Source organism: Vipera ursinii, assembly GCF_947247035.1.
Source record: "Vipera ursinii genome assembly, chromosome: 3".
NCBI classification, from domain to species: domain Eukaryota; kingdom Metazoa; phylum Chordata; class Lepidosauria; order Squamata; family Viperidae; genus Vipera; species Vipera ursinii.
In genome coordinates, this window is record NC_139516.1 from 139548086 (window position 1) to 139562776 (window position 14691).

Below are 14691 nucleotides of genomic sequence, written 5' to 3' on the forward strand. Positions count from 1 at the left end.
TTACAGCAATGCTTCTTACAAAAATGATTTATTTCCCCATGTAACATTTGAAGAGGTATTTGTAGTTTGCAATGCATCCTCTTAAGAGAGTTGCCTAGCAAGGAAGGTGTTAAATTGTTTGTGCTGTGAAGGTAAGTACTTAAAATTTCCCACCCTTTTCTTGAAAACGTTTCCTGTATGTCAAAATGTTAAACTGAATCACAGATAGGAACAGCAGAAGTTGTAATCAAATTATATGTGTGCAAAGTACAAGATCACTTAATAATTATGATGAATGTTGCGTCCCTTTCATTTCCTGGTCCTTAATATGGGCTGGGTGGTTTTGGTTTTTTGGCTTTTTTTTAAAAAGGGGTGGTGGTGGAATCTATGTTGTGACTGCATTGCTAAAGGGTTTAGAGACTTTCTACTTTATTCATTCTATTTTTATCTAAGCAAATCTGTATGCCATAAAAGCTGTTGCACTGAACATTAGATTGAATGGCTTTAAACTGACCAAATTCAAGGTCCTTCTAGGATAGAACTGTCCTTGACAGATTAAAAAGTAGAGTCCTTCAAGCTGAGTGTGACTTCTATGATTTCATACTCCTGTGCACGTCCTCCTTTTCTTGGACAGGCTGTGCAGGAATCTGAATTTGAAGGGGAAGAGGAGATTCAGAGTCTGCATGGTCAAGCATACTGAACCTGTCAGCAATTCTTTGAAGAATCAAAATCCCAACCACTTTTGGTGTAGTTTATAATAAAAAATGTTCCATCTCTAAGAAACACTGCATTGTGCATTTTCCCAATCCAACCAAAAGGAAGAGAAATAGCAATAACACTTAGACTTATATAGCGCTTCATGGTGCTTTACAGCCCTCTCTAAGCAGCTTACAAAGTCAGCATATTGCCTCCAACAATCTGGGTCCTCATTTTACCAACCTCGGAAGGATGGGAGCAGTGGTGGGATTCAAGTGGTTCGCACCAGTTCGGCAGAACCGGTAACCAATTTTTTCTTGCCCGGGCCCAGAATGGACTTTTGTAAGTGGCATCCACGCAGAGAACTGGTTGTTCACATATTTGAATCCCGCCATTGGATGGAAGGCTAAGTCAATCTTGAGCCAGTCAGGATCGAACTGTCGAACTGCTGGCAGTCTGAAGTCAGCAGAATTAGCCTGCAATACAGCATTTTCACCACTGGGCCACCATGGCACATGGAAATATACAGAATGCCAACATTAGGATATGGTTATGATGAGAAACCCCATGACCTCAACGCTATGTGTCTCCACCTTTTTTGGTTTGCTGTTTTTCTCTCCTTTTCTACTTCAGCATAAGTGAGAAAGAACTCTTAGCCTCTAATCCAGTGATTTAACACAATGACAGCTTCAACTTTTCTATCATATGTCTGTCTGTCTGTCCGTCTGTCTTCTTCAAGTCAAGCTTAACACCTAGAAACTGCTTGGACAAATCCTTGCAATTTTCTTCACAGTTTTTTTCCAGAAATGATTGGTCATGTCCTCCTTCCTAGGCTGCCTGGCCCAAGGTCACCCAGCTAGCTCCCTGCCTAGGGTGAGACTAGAACTCACAATCTCCTGTTTTTAGCCTGGTAGTTAGCCAATACAACAAACTGGTTCTCTCAAATCCTTACATAGTATTGGAGATCAGTTCAACCTGATGTTCTAAAAGGCTGCTGACATGCTGACAAACAGCCTTAATGGTTATTTACTGAACACTTACCCAATAAAGAGACTATTTTGTATTTACAACTTGTTGAAAAGGGCAGCACTTGAAAGCATGTTGCACAGAAATAATGGATTCATTCTTATTTATTATAAAGACATTAATAGATTAATATATGCAAAATCAATCTTAAGAAAAATAGGGTTACAGTATAAATTGGTAGCAAAAGGTCTTTTGGTTCTATACTTAATGCTGAATAATTCATCCAGTAATGTCCCATCATAGTTTATTCAGTCTTTCCCCTCTGTATTGTTATAGAAATAACAGTTATTGATTGACTAGGCTGAGAATTAGCCTGCCCCCAATTGATGCTTTCCAGATATATTAGAATTACAGCTTCTAGCACTGAGACCTTGAGACACAACACATCTGAAGAGTTGCAAGTTGGATAAGGCTGAGATTAAAGGAAGGCTTTTGTCCCTCTTTGCTTATTATAAATCTACTGTATATAAGGATATAAACCTTGGTGGACATTTAGTCTGATCACAGAAATTTGTGTTTATCTAAGTTTAAATATGATTAGCATATTTATATATATATATTGTGTGGGTGCCCATGTTTGTTAGGTTGCAAAAACAGAGACCACCTCTAGATGGCAGGAAAGATACACTGAACTTTGCTGCCATCTAGTGGTCAGCTGGATTTTTATAGTATATTCTTGGCAATTGTAATAATGGTATACTTATCAGAGGATAATTAGATTGTGGCTGATTTTTGGATCTCTCTTCTGCAGGAAATAGTCTTTGAATGTGAATTTAAGTATTATCTGAAACAGAGACAAATACACATAAACAAGCGTGACTATACTTTTAATAATCAGAACACCAAAACTTTTCTTTTGTTATTACATAGAACATTAATGATAAATCCTCATTTCTTATTCTGAATAGTTTAATGAAAATATTAATTTTTACTAGTTACACTGCATTGAAAGGAGGTGAATATGGCATATAACTACAGAATTTTTTACTTATATTTTTCTCTCTCTTTTTGCTAAGATTTCATCATCGGTGCCATGAAAATTAAATTCTAAAAGGGTAAACTGTACTCTAAACATCTAAATTCCAGCTTTATAATGTAAAATACAGCCTAATTGGTCCGAACAGTTTTAAAGGTGATCAGAGCAGAGATAAAATACTGAAAAAAGTGTATGTGTGGTCCTGTTATACACAAACAAAGCAGTTGAGTCTCTATGAACTTTAGTGGAAAAGTTCCATGACAGTTCTTCCTTCATTTGTGAAAAATTACACAAGGTTGCAACAAACTATAGAATAATGCTCTAACAATGTTGGGGGGGGAATTGCTTTTCTGAATGGGGAAATTAGCCCTCTGACAAATATTTATTTATTTATTTATTTGTTTGTTTGTTTTTATAAACCGCCCTTCTCCCGAGGGACTCGGGGCGGTGTACAGAGTAAGGTAGGCAAACATAATGAACAGTACTGAGAAACAAAAAACAAAACAAAACAAACTGGGACCCCAATTAGAGCTATCAGGCCAGGCCGGACTGCTGGAATAGGTAAGTCTTCAAGTCGCGCCGGAAGGTGCGGAGGTTGGGGGCCATCCGGATTTCAGTTGGTAAGCAGTTCCAGAGGGCTGGCGCACCCACTGAGAATGCCCTCCCCCTGGGGGCCACCAGCCGACATTCCTTGAGCAGTGGCACCCTGAGGAGGCCCTCTCTGTGGGAGCGCACAGGGCGGTGGGGTGTTGACATTGGCAGAAGGTGCTCCCGTAGGTAGTCCGGACCCATGCCATGTAGGGCTTTGTATGTCATTGTTAGCACCTTGAACTTCACCCGGAAGGCAACTGGAAGCCAGTGCAGCGCACGGAGGAGAGGTGTGATATGGGAGTATCGGGAGGCTCCCAAAAGTGTCCGTGCCGCTGCACTTTGCACCAGTTGAACCTTCCGAGTGGATCTCAAGGGCAGCCCCATGTAGAGAGCGTTACAGTAGTCTAGGCGAGAGGTCACAAGGGCATGGGTGACTGTACGTAAGGCATCCAGGTCCAGATAAGGCCGTAGTTGGCGCAGCAGTCGAACCCGGGAGAAGGCCCCCTTGGTCACAGCTCCTATGTGATCTTCCAGGGATAGCTGCGAGTCTAGGAGGACACCCAGGTTGCGGGCCCTATCAACAGGGGGTAGTAACTCATCCCCGATGTTAAGGGATGGGATGCTCTGAGTAACCTGGCTTGCCGGTACGTACAGCCATTCAGTCTTGTCCGGGTTCAGTTGAAGCCTGTTCCTCCCCATCCATTCCCGGACCGCTTTCAGGCAGCGGGACATCACGTCGAGGGCATCACTGATGTTGTTTGGAGTTGAGATGAAAAGCTGGGTGTCATCAGCATACTGATGGTACCCTACTCCAAAGCTACGAATGATCTCACCCAGCGGTTTCATGTAGATGTTGAACAGGAGAGGCGAGAGGACCGACCCCTGAGGGACTCCGCAAAGAGAGGCCTCGGAGTCGACCTCTGTCCCCCTGCCAGCACCGACTGCGAGCGACCCTGGAGAAAGGAGGAGAACCAACGCAGAACCGTGCCTCCCACTCCCAGTCCCCTGAGGTGCCGCAGCAAGATACCATGGTCGATGGTATCGAAAGCCGCCGAAAGGTCTAATAAGAGTAGGACAGAGGAATGGCCCCTGTCCCGGGCTCTCCAGAGATCATTCATCAGAGCGACCAATGCCGTCTCCGTGCTGTAGCCTGGCCTGAAGCCCGATTGGCATGGGTCTAGATAAACCGCTTCATCCAGGACCTGAGGAAGTTGGTGCGCCACCACGCTCTCAACAACCTTCACAAGGAAGCGAAGATTGGAGACTGGACGAAAGTTATTCAAAGAGGATGGGTCCAAGGTGGGCTTCTTGAGGAGAGGTCTCACCACCGCCTCCTTCAAGGCGGTGGGGAAGTCACCCACACTCAGAGAAGCAGAGATGACCGCCAGGAACCAGCCTCGTGTCCCCTCTCGAGCCGCATAAGCCAGCCAGGAAGGGCACGGGTCCAGTAAGCATGTGGAGGAGCTCAACCTCCTCATAATCCTGTCCACTTCCTTAGGAGTCACAGGATCAAATTCCTCCCAGATGACGTCGACAAGACTGTCCATGTCTTGTTCTTCCAACTCAGCCCAGTTGGAGTCCAGGCCGGTTCGAATCCGAGCAATTTTATCCAGCAGATATTGACCGAATTCCTCGGCTCGACCCTGCAAGGGTTCCTCCCTCACCTCTATGGCAAGAATAATATAACCTTTTTGAATTAGATATGTTTACAATAAAGGTAAAGGTAAAGGTTCCCCTGCACATGCGTGCTAGTCGTTTCCGACTCTAGGGGCCGGTGCTCATCTCCGTTTCAAAGCCGAAGAGCCAGCGCTTGTCCGAGGACGTCTCCATGGTCATGTGGCCGGCATGACTAGACGCCAAAGGGGCATGGAACGCAGTTTGAAAGCACGTAAAAATGCAAGTAGAAAAATAGGGACCACTACAGTGGGAAGGTACTATGTTTACAATAAGACTTGATTAATGTTTTAAAAGCCTTTAAAGTGCTTTTATCAGGGAGAGTGTGAGAGAGAAAGTATAGATTCATTTCTTCAAATAAGCAAAGGAAAAAGCTATATAGTAAAGCTGCAGCAGGAGAGGCTCTGCTATCCCAGCACATACAAAGAAGGATCAGAAGAGAAAGATTGCAGAGCAATTGACAGAGCTGAGTCAGAAAGAAAACGTAGTGCATTGATAAAATAAGCTCCAAAATATCTTACAAAGAAATTCTAAAGCTCTTTGCAGGGAAGAAAAAAAAGAAGAAGCCACTTTTACAAGAAAAATGGAAAAACTGGAGGAGAGATGTAGGGAAAATATTGATGATTTTCATAAAACACAGGTACAGAAAGGAAGATCAGGTTAAATTATGGGGTGGTTAAATTCAGACAGATTACTCTAGGCAGAGTGGAATTTGCTATCAATGCAATAGACTGATAAGGAAAGCTGTTGTGATAGAATTGATTGTTTATAAAGAAATTCAGTTTCTCCAACCCTTTAACTTTTGCAAGGCTTTAGGTTCCTTACAAAAAACAGAAATGAAGTCAGGAGAAAAACTTCTCAGTTTCTGCCAATTTCTTCATTGCTAACACAGTCTTCAAGCAACTCAAATTATATGCATAGACATCACCAGATAGAGAAAGGAGTTGGAAGAACTTGGTTATAACAACAAAAGCCTCTATTTCTTGTCCTAGCAAACTATGTTTCAGCCAGAGCTAAAATACAGAGAAAGAGCCCTAGACCTTAAGGAGAAATCCACAGATGGCTTCTATGAATCTCAAGTATCAACCCACAACTGATGATGTCAAATTCATCTCTGCATAATCGACTTCTTTGTTTTGGTCCTCCTAGTTCTTCCATCTTCCACTAAATGAATAATCCTCACATGTATACAGTACTTTAATAGCTGAGTTGACCTTGAGAAAAGACAACCTAAGTCCTAAGGAAGTCATTTTGGATTTATTTATTTTTTGCCATGTTGCCAAGTGATGTTAAATTACAAAAGAAGTAGAGGTTTAAAGAGGCAGATTGAAAACAAAATAGTCACATAGGGCCCATTTTTGCAAATATAAAATTCAGCATGGAATATAATCAGATGATCAGTCACTCATGAAACCTAATCAATAAGCAAACCAGTGGTGGGATTCAAATACCTGAACATTCGGTTCTCTGTGTGGATGAAGGCCTGGATCTCTGAGGCCTAGAATGAACATACGGAAGTGTCATCAATGCACTTCCTGATGGCCATTCTAGTCCTGGGAAGCCTCCACCAGGCTTCTAAGGCCTAGAACGGACTTCCAGAAGTGACATCAATGTACTTCTGGCTGGCCGTTCTAGGCCTGGGAGGCCTCCACCAGGCTAGAATGGACAGTTCTCCAAACTCAACAAAATTTAGCTACCATTTCTATGGAACCGGTGCAAACTGGCTGAATCGCACCACTGAAGCAAACATACACATTTCCACATGTAAAGAATGTCTACAGTTCTAAGACACCACTATTCACCTAACACTTTCTAGTCTGTAATTGCTCAAAAAAGGGGAAAGTACAGGTAGTGCTCGAACTTACAACAGTTTATTTAATGACCAAAGTTGCAACAGCACTGAAAAAAGTGACTTATGGCCATTTTTCAAACTTACGACTATTGTGGCATCCCCATGGTCATTGCCAGTAGGAAGGGAACATTGTTCCACTTCTTCCCTGTTAGAATATGAAGGCAGTAAGATGTATATCACAAGACAAATTAACAAATTAATACAAATATCGTCATTCCTGAAAAACTCCATCTGTTGTGGCAACAAAACTCAGACTTTCCAAAAAAGGTGGATTGTTCCAAGCAATTAGGCTCTCCTCCAAATGAAACTGCACAAGTAATTGAGAGTTTTATTAAATCTCTTTAGGAAGGCAGAGGTCCAAAACATAATTCTTAATCGAGCAGCATACAGTATGATCTACTGACAATCTGGTTGATATTAAAAAATGAAATGCTAATATTACTCTTACAAGAAGAAATGTATCTGAGGCAAAGGACAAAGAGCAGAACTCAACTATAGAGTTTGTCAGTCACTTTGGAGAACAAGGCTCATAATTTAGTGTTTACAAAAAATCATCAAAACCTTTAATAATCTCTAAAGCAAAGGAAGCACGTAAGAGATGCCTGCAAATGTCTTTTTCCGCATAAGCAACAAGAGGATTATTAGTCAATAACAAACGTTATTCATCTTCATAATAGCTAAATGACAAGCTAGTTAAAAATAATAAATGACTCCTCCTTGTTCAGTATATAGGGCAAATATGACCTTCGCATATTTTAAGCAAAAAAACTCCTCTTTTCAAAGAGTTTGTTGAGGTTTCTTTAATGGGAAATGATGATATCCTTTCTATTGGCTAATAAAGAAAAAGATCTATGTATAAGTGTGGCTCCATGTATGTCTCACAAGTTTCAGACATTTCCCCCTTTGATAAGTGAGAATGAGGTATTAGAGCAGGAGTGTCAAACTGCCAGCCAGTGGGCTGGTTGCATCATACAAAGACCGCATCCACCCCAGCTCCGGCAATGCAAAAAACATTGTGATACATCGCGACATGTCACGTGATGTGGCGAGTGTGACACTTATGTATTAGAGTGATGCTTTCCACAAACTGTAAGTTATCTTCAAAAGGGCTGATAAAATAACTCGTGTAAAATATTTCCAAATTAGAGAAAGAGATCAGAGGGAAACAGACCCCAGATGGGATTTCTTGTTTCTTAACACCTAATCTAACCATATGAAAAAGGGACATGGTGGCTCAGTGGGTTACGACGCTGAGCCTGTTGATCAGAAGGTCAGCAGTTTGGCGGGTCGAATCCTGAGTGCCACGTAACAGAATGAGTGCCTGTTACTCGTTCCAGCTTCTGCTAACCTAGCAGTTCGAAAGCACGTAAAAATGCAAGTAGAAAAATAGGGACCAGTATGGTGGAAAGGTAACAGCGTTCTGTGCGTCTTTGGCGTCCAGTCATGCCAGCCACATGACCACGGAGACGTCCTCGGACAAGCGCTGGCTCTTCGGCTTTGAAACAGAGATGAGCACTGGCCCCTAGAGTTGGAAACGACTAGCATGCATGTGCGGGGGAACCTTTACCTTTACCTTTTAACCATATGAAATAATTGTTCACCAGAATCCTGTTGGCTTCATCGCTCCTGACCTGAAGGAAACTCTTAGAAACTGAGATATCTATAAGGGCATACAGTTTAGATCTATCATCAGTATGAATGAAGGTGAATATGCGTGTCCCAAGATAATGTTGCAGAATCCAATCTGGGTCAGTCACTGGGAGCAAAGGTTTCGGGTTTTTGAGTTTTCAGACTGTGACTTTTTAGATATTAAGTTATTGGCTGCTATTTGCTTATGCTGCCAAGCCCTTGCCTCCTAAGTATTTGATAGGCTGGTGGTAAATCAGCACTACTGTTATCTGTCAAGAGGAGTGTGCTGATTTACCACCAGTTTATCAAGTAGGTAGGAGGCAAGGGCTTCGCAGCACAAGCAAACAGCAGCCAATGACTTAACAGTCTGCTATCAACACACCGATGAACTTTTAAAATGCCAGATACAATAGACATTATATAAATAGCACACACAGAACAGCCCAAAGCATACACTGTGCTGGAAATAAGTTCCCTGAAGATTGGACCCTATCATCAATATACTTATTCCTATTACAGTGGAACCTTGGTATTCACTGTTAATTGGTTCCAGGAGGCATGATGAGTATCAAAAACGATCAGTACCAAATACATTTTTCCCATAAGGAATAATGTAGCGAGTCACAAGCTAGCCAATACCAACAAGTTTTAGCTTATGCGTTGAGTATCAAACAAATGATGAGTACTGGGTCAAAAATTTTGTGTCAAAAGGTGTTGCATACCAAATTTGATGAGTTTCAAAACAGTTGAGTACCAAGGTACCATTGTATTGTTAATTTAGTAGGGTAATTCATGAAAGAGTTTGACAGTTTTAAGAAATATTATTTCTCTATTACTGTTGCAATTACTTCGGCTTTTATGGTACATTAACCAAGAATTCTCATGGAACATGACAGTGCAAATAAATAGATAAAGAGTGAACTGAATGCAGCCCAGAAGTCTTTTTATTCAGAGTTCTCAAGGGAACAACAGAGTTAATTTTATTCAAAGTTCCCAGGAGAACCAAGAGACTTTATTCAAAGTACCCAGAAGAGATTTTAGGATCTTCCAGCAAGCTAATAAAAGAAGAACTTTTGGCAGGAAAGGCAGTTGCCTTGGATTTCAGAAGGGGACGCATACAGTTTGTTCCAGGTTTGATCAGATGGATCACTACTTTTCATTCAAATTATTGACTTAATTTGTTAAAATGTACAGTAATCCCAAGGCCTTTGATATAGTGCAATTGATTTAAAAATAAAAACTTTTTAAAAATCATGTAAATTTTTGCTTTTTTATTAATTGAGTCAATATATATACACTGATTCTTCTATTTTATTATAAATGGAATTATCTTTTCATCTCTCATGATATCTCATAAACCCATCAACCACATTAACAGTAGTTATTCTATTCAGATTCCACTGTTTCTGATTGTGTCTTAATTCTGTATTTTCTTGTTTTCAAAAAAAATTATTAGTTTTTATAGGGTTAAGGAGGGGGGTAAGGGGATGGGAATTAGGGTTAGGGTACAGGAAAGGTTGGGGGTGAGGGTTGGGGTTTCCCCCAATAACCTTCAATATTTTGCAAACAGCATATTGTCTGGGTAAATATATATAAATAAAAGTAATAAACTAATAATTGATAACAATGGTAAGTATAATAGATTATCATAAACAATACTAAGTTTTAAATTTATAGTATTTTTCTTACTCTAATAAATTCAAAAATGCATATCACATTCCTTTCTCTCTAACTCACTTATCTAGCCATTGATAAAATTTATTCCAAGTTCTATAGCAGTGCTGGCGAACCTATGGCACGCGTGCCTGAGGCGGAACTCAGAGCCCTCTCTGTGGGCACGCCTGCCACCGCCAGGAGCTTGTGCAGGTCCATTAGGCTGGTGCCGGCACCCAGAGAGGCAGCCCCGCCCAGCACAAAGAAGGCAAAGCAGCTGGCTAGCAAGCTGAGTAGAGGTGGTAGATCACACTCCCATGCGCTCTCTGGTCTCTGTGTGTGGGGGCCAATGGTGTCAGGCAGCAGCTGCCCCTGCTTCACCTTGCCTTGCCCCACAGCAATGGCACCCCCCACTACCCCCTGCCTCACCCTGCAGGACAAGCTTCCTGCCCTCTGCCCCACCCACCAGAGGCCCTCTGGATCTCCCTCAATCCTGCCCAGCCCTCACAGGCATCCTCCCCATGAGCAACATCAAGGAGGCCATGCCCACCCAGTCTGCCATGCCCACAGCAGCCAAGCCCACCCAGTGGGTCACACACCCCACCCACCCTGAGGGCACCACAATGCTGATGCGGCCCCTGGAACTTTGTGATAAATAAGTGGGTTTTGGGTTGCGGTTTGGGCACTCAGTCTCTAAAAGGTTCGCCATCACTGTTCTATAGTAAACTGAATGCTCTTTCTCTTTAATCTCTAAAGTTAATCTATCCATTTCTGCACAACCCAATATTTTCTTAATTAATACTTCTTCAGTTGGTAACTTTTCATTTTTCCAATATTGGGAATGATTCTCACTGCTGTCAATACATGTAACATTAAGTATCCGCTCTCCTTGTCATAGTTGGGACCTATCATTCCTAACCGAAACAATTCTGGTTTAAATTTTATTTCTTTTTTAATCATCTTCTCCAACCATGAGTGTATCTTAGCCAAAACCTTTTAGCTTTAGGACATGATCACCAGATATGGTAATAAGTACCTGGTCTTTGATTACATTTCCAACACACATTTGAAGTATTTTTAAACATTTTCGCTAGTCTCACTGGTGTCATGTGTCATCTATAAAACATTTTATACAAATTTTCTTTATATGGTACAACTTTGGTTAAGCTGTCCCATAACTTTTTCCATTCTTCAAGCCCTATAGTATGTCCAATGTTTTTTGCCCATATTATCATTGTTTCTTTAACTTGTTCCTCTTCCATCTTTAAGTTAAGCAGAAATCTATAGAATTTTTTAATCAGCTTTTCATCTGTTTTTAACAATATAAGATCAAGTTCTGTCTGTTCCTTACAGAGCCCCGTTGTTTTCACATCTTTTTCATATCTTGATTGGATTTGTAGGTATGGCCACCATGTTAGGTCAATACCTTGTTGTTGTAAGTGTTGTCTAGATTTCAGTCTTCCTTCATTGTCCAGTAAGTCTTTATAAGTTACAAGTTTATCATAGTTAATTAAGTTTGGGTAAGCATTAATTCTGTATTTTCTGTACCACTATTTAATGATAATGTATAGCAGTTTGAGAAAATTACCAGATTATTCAATTAACTGGACTAAATCGCATATATGCTTATATGCACTCTGGTTTACATGAATATTTGCAAATACAGTTTTTGCAAAGAATTTTGCAAGTTTTTTTTAATTCTCTGGAAATAATATTTGTTAAGGAATTTAGTTGTGCAGAGGTCTCCTTGTGCTACCAAAGAGTTGCACAGACAAGGAATGGTACTGAGAGCAGTAAAAGTCACACACAGAAGTACACTGAGTTCTAAAAACAAAAAGTAGTTTACTTTGAGGTGGTGTAAGAACAAAAATGCACAGTCAAAAAATAAACGGTCCAGGTCATAAACAATAGCAACAGTCCAAGCTACAAAGTCTTCTTACCGGTCCAGAGGTCAATACACAGTTCAGGTTACAACAGTAGTAAACCAACAGCAGAGCAAAAACAGTAACAGTAGAGATCAGTGAATTCAGAGAGAGAGAGAAGCTACATTCCTAGCTTCCTCTTATGGCCATGAGAACACTTACACACCCATTGGCCAATTAACATCTTAAAGCCATAACAACATCATGGTTAATATATTTTCAACCCAACATTGTAGGCTAACACCATACGCCTAACATTCTCCCCTTTGGGTAGAATAATATATAACTCTTACAATCTAATGCACATTCTTTCACAATTAGCATTGTGTTTCACAGCACTTTGTACCTTCGTAAAATGATCTGCAATATTTACATCAGATGAACAATACTCTAGCTGTATTAATTTATCTTTGATACATTGTCTGACATTTAAATAACGAAGATCAGTATGTTTAGATCTTGTTCTTACTGCAGCATTATTAGCCATCTTTATTGCAGCTTGATTGTCCTCATACACAATAAATGGATTATTTACATTTAAACCCATATCTAACAATAATTGTTTGTACACTAGCAGTTCTGTACATAACACTGATAAACATGAAAATTCAGCCTCCATTGTAGATAAGCTTATGTGTTTTTGTCTAATAGATTTCCATCCAATCAAAGAATCACCCAACATTATAGCCAACCCTGAGGTAGATTTACGAGTGTTTGTATCAGAGGCAAAACTCGCATCTGCATATGCAGTGAGGATTAACTCACGATTTGGCTCTAAATATAACGAGTAGTGAATAGTTTGCTTCAAATACCTTAATACTCGTTTAGCTGATTGCCAGTGTCTAACAGTTGGATTATTGTTGTACCTGGCTAATTGGTTTACACAGTAAGAAATATCAGGTCTAGTCCAATTACTCAGATACATAAGACTTCCTATCAAAGATTGGTACATAGTCTTATCAAATACAGGACTCTCAACATTAGTGTCCTTAAAATCCATAACCATCGGAGTTTTTGCTGGTTTACACATTTCCATATTGTATCTCTTTAATAATTGAGATATCTTACTGGCTTGTGACATCTTAAAACCCCTATTTGTTTTCACAATATCTAACCCCAAATAGTGGCTTATTTCCCCAAGATTCCTAATTGTGAATTTATTTTGCAATCTTGAAATGATAGTTTGTGCTTCTAACTCAGTTTTTGTTATTATTGCAATATCATCTGTGAATAATAAGAGAAAAGATAATGCTCCGTTGTGTTCTCTTCTAAACAAACAAGGATCAGCATTACTGGCTACAAAACCTAATGCACTCAACTCATTAACTATACATGTATTCAACTCATAGCCTGATTGTTTCAATCCATAGAGGCTTTTCTTTAACTCCCAACAATCATGGTTTCTATCATTAGTCAATCCTGGTGGTATTCTTAAATAAATAGTATGTTGCAATGGAGCATGTAAATATGCAGTTTCAACATCTACATGGTTAACCATATATTGGTTTTTAGCTGCCCATACTAAAGCTGCTCTTAAAGTAGTTGCCCTCAGACTGGGTGCAAACACCTCGTCATAATCCTCAGTAGTTTGGGCAAAACCTTGTGCAACCAAACGTGCCTTATGGGTTATAGTTCCATCTACACCCTTCTTTAACTTATATATCCATTTACAACCTATAGCTTGCTCACCAGGTGGCAGTTTTGCTTTCACATAAACTTTAAGATCCTGCAAAGACTTCAACTCCCTGTTCATTGCAGCTTTCCATGATGCCTGTTCCTTTTCAGGATACATCCTGATCTCATCATAGTTAGAAGGCTCTACACTAACTTGACATATTATACTTGCTTCATAGCGATCAGGTGGACGTCTGATGCGCGTTGAATGCCAAGGAATTACAGGGCTTTGAATTTCTGACTCCTTTTCTTTCTCTGATTCCTCTTTTATCTCCCCTATCTCCTCTTCATCTTTTAAATTTACAGGAGATATATTATCATTACTAGTTACGTTATCAGAGGAGTCCTCAAACACTAGAGGATCAGTATTAACAGTTTCTTGCTCTAACCTATCCCAACCAACATGCTCAAGGAATTTTGCACTAGTACTGTTATATACATTAGTTGTGCCCCGTTCCCAGAAACGATAAGATCTATGGTTAGCTTCATAACCTACGAAGTATAATTGCCTAGCCCTATGTTGGCCTTTACTCCTGAGTTGTGCAGGAATGTGGACCCAAGCTGGGGTGCCAAATGTGTGCAGGTAATCAAGGTTTGGTCTTCTACGATGCCATATAGTGTATGGTATTTTACCAGTAGAAGTATTAACAACTATATTCAGAACATGGTTTGCACATTGTGCTGCCTCCCCCCACAGTCTATCTGTTAAGCCAGAATCTTGTAACATGGTTCTCATCATGGCTTGTAACGTTTGCCCACGTCTCTCAACAAATGCATTATGTTGAGGCCTATAAGGGGCTGAACGTTTATGCTCAATGCCAGCAGATTCTAGCATATCAACAAAGCGCTTATTTGTAAATTCAGTACCATTATCAGTAATTATGCACTGAACCTTTCTCTTTGTTTTTCTCTCCACAAACTTCAGCCAGTTTGCAAATTGTTGGAAAGTATCTGCCTTTGACTTAAGCAGATAACAAAAACCATATCTAGAGTAGTGGTCAAGGATACTTAAAATATAA